The sequence below is a fragment of the Aegilops tauschii genome, chromosome 4 (genome assembly GCF_002575655.3).
Source record: "Aegilops tauschii subsp. strangulata cultivar AL8/78 chromosome 4, Aet v6.0, whole genome shotgun sequence".
Taxonomy (NCBI): Eukaryota; Viridiplantae; Streptophyta; class Magnoliopsida; order Poales; family Poaceae; genus Aegilops; species Aegilops tauschii.
In genome coordinates, this window is record NC_053038.3 from 466,400,119 (window position 1) to 466,403,321 (window position 3,203).

The window sequence follows — 3,203 nt, forward strand, 5'->3', positions numbered from 1 at the left end:
CGCGTGATGATCAGTATAACGCAACCCGGCCCCTCCTGGGCGGGTGACTCTAATGGTTATATCCTCAACATGGTCGTTGCTATGTTTCTTTTCCTGATGATCAGTAGTGGAGCCCAGTTGGGACGATCGGGGATCTAGCATTTGGGGTTGTCTTCTTTTATTTTGGTTCCGTAGTCGGACCTATGTGTGTACTCTGATTGCTGTATGATTAAATTATGTATTGTGTGAAGTGGCGATTGTAAGCCAACTCTCGTTATCCCATTCTTGTTCATTACATGGGATTGTGTGAAGATAACCCTTCTTGAGAAAATACCACAATGCGGTTATGCCTCTAAGTCGTGCCTCGACACGTGAGAGATATAGCCGCATCGTGGGCGTTACAAGTTGGTAATCAGAGCCATCCCCGACTTAGGAGCCCCTTGCTTGATCGAATCGCTGGCGTTGTTGAGTCTAGAATAAAAATGTTTTGAGTCTTAGGATTATATATATCGGAGAGTAGGATTCTTTTTACTCCTCAGTCCCTTCGTCGCTCTGGTGAGGCCTCCTGACGTAGAAGTTTTGACTCTTCTCTCCTCAAATTTCACTAAAAAAAATTTAGGATCACACGGGTATCTTAGAATCATTCCGATGGTTTTGTGACGAGAACGTTGTTCTTGGTGCCTCCTGACATTTAGGGATTGTGGCAGTGTCCCGGGGAGTTGAGCTCCGAGGTGTTGTCATCACAATTTTATCGTTGCAGTTCTGGAATACCTGAGTTTCGCCGACATCGAAAATCTCTTTTATGCAGTTGTTGGTGAGATCACCTCGACGCCACCCAGTACTGGGGCGGGAGTTCGGGAGTATTGCCATAACTCGTATAATGGATGCTTTTCGAAGGTTGAGGTACACGATTTTCGAAGGTTTCTTGGTTATGTGTTGACGGATGGATACAGCTGGATCTACGGATTGCTAGTTTGGGTGATATATTTTGTGTCCCCTGTATCCCCAACACGAGATTGCATAACCAGAAAGTTTCGGGAGTTTATAGGTGGGATTCAAGTAGCTCTTAGCATTTCTTCCCGCAGATATTTGGTTTGTGATTGGGTAATCCTTACCACTTATTTGTTCTACTCGTACCTTTTTATTTTATTCATCAATCTCTTATCAAGTGGTTTCTCACCTTATTGGAAGTGTGATGATTTACTATGGAATTCATTCGTTCATCCTCGTTCGAATGTTTATGGTGAAGACTATATGTTGCGATTTCTATCCGTTGATTCAACTTGTCTATTTGTATATCAAGATGCTAACGGATGTCACCCTCTTCAGGATGGCTCCGCCAACGCGTCAGAATACGGAATGCAATGAGGGGAGTCAGGCGAACCCTCCGCCACCACCACCGCCTCCGGAGGCATGGCAAGCTATCATGGCAGCCACCAACGCCAATGCTCAGATGATTTTGCAACTCTTGCAAGAACGCACCCAAGGGCAAGGCAATCAAGAAAATCAAGGCCAAGGCAACAATCAACCTCACTTCACTACCTTCAACCAGTTTCTCACAAATCAGCCCATGTCTTTTAGCTACTGTGCCGAGGCCACAGACGCCGATGATTGGCTCGTGGACATCAACAAGCATTTTGAATGTAGCAATGTCAGGCCTGAGGACTTTGTCAAGTTCGCTTCTTTTCAACTCAAGGATCAAGCTGCCGAGTGGTATCAAAAATACAAAGATTCCAGAGGAGGTCGTGTGATTACCTGGGATGATTTCCGCCGAGACTTCAAAGCTCACCACATTCCACTAAGTGTTGTTGAGAGCAAGCGTGAGGAGTTCCGCAATCTCAAGCAAGGCAGCATGTCCGTGTATCAATACAATACTCAGTTTCAGAAACTCGCTCGCTTCGCTAAGCAAGCCGTTCCTGATGAAAAGAGCATGATCTATCAATTCAGAGGTGGCCTCAGAGAAGATCTGCAATTACCTCTCGTGCTTTTTGAGCCGACCAAGTATGATGATTTCTACAATATGGCACTGAAGCAAGAGGCTGCTCAGCTCAAGTGTGAGGCTTCTAAGAAGAGAGTCAGGGATGCACTTCAGTCTTCTTCTTCCTCACTAGTGGCTGCTAAGCAACAGAAGTTCTGGTTGCCTCCTCCTCCTCCGTTTCCTCAGCCTTTCCAGCAGAAGAACAAAGGTCGCCATGGATTTTCCCACTCATCCAACCCTGGCTATCAGAACAAGTCTCAGAATCAAGCTCCAAAGTCGAATGCTCCTTATCATCGTCCACTCTCAGAGGTGACTTGCAACAAGTGTAAGCAGAATGGTCACTATGCTAACAAGTGCTTCAACCAAAGGCGCCTTCCGCCTCCTCCTCCTGTGAGATCTTCCAGCAATGCAGCGGTCAAGCATAATCCCAAGTCTGCAAAGGTGAACATGATGAATGCAGCTCAAGCGGAGGAATCTACTGATGTGATAATGGGTAATCTTCCTGTTAATGACTTTCCTGCAAAAGTTCTTTTTGACACTGGTGCATCGCATTGTTTCATGTCAAGATCGTTCTTTGCAAAGAATGATTTTACTTGGTCTTACCTGGATAAACCATTGGGTATTGTTTCTCCGGGGAAGTCAATGAGAGCCAACTCGATAGTTCCTAATGTCTATATCAAGATGGGCGATTATAAATTTCTGTCTTCTCCAATTGTCCTTGGTGACTCGGATATTGATCTTATTCTCCGGATGGACTGGCTTTCTAAGCACAAGGCTCAACTTGATTGTGCTGCCATGGAAATTCAATTGACACACTCTTCTGAGGATGTTATCATCTATGCCACTCGTGATGAAACTATTCGTTTGTTTTCTCTCAATGAGATGGGCGAGTTGAATGCTATTTCTCAAATTCCAGTCGTTTGTGAGTATCAAGATGTCTTTCCAGAAGAGCTTCCGGGTATGCCTCCTCACCGGCCAGTTGAGTTCGTTATCGATCTTGAGCCCGGCACTGAACCCGTTTGCAAGCGTCCTTACAAGCTTGGACCCAAGGAGCTGAAAGAATTGAAGAAACAGCTCAATGAACAAGAGCGTTTGGGTTTGATCAGACCGAGTTCATCTCCGTGGGGTTGTGGTTTTCTTTTTGTCCAAAAGAAGGATGGCACGGACCGACTTTGTGTCGACTACCGTCCATTGAACAAGAAGACAATCAAGAACAAGTATCCACTTCCCAACATCAATGAGCTAT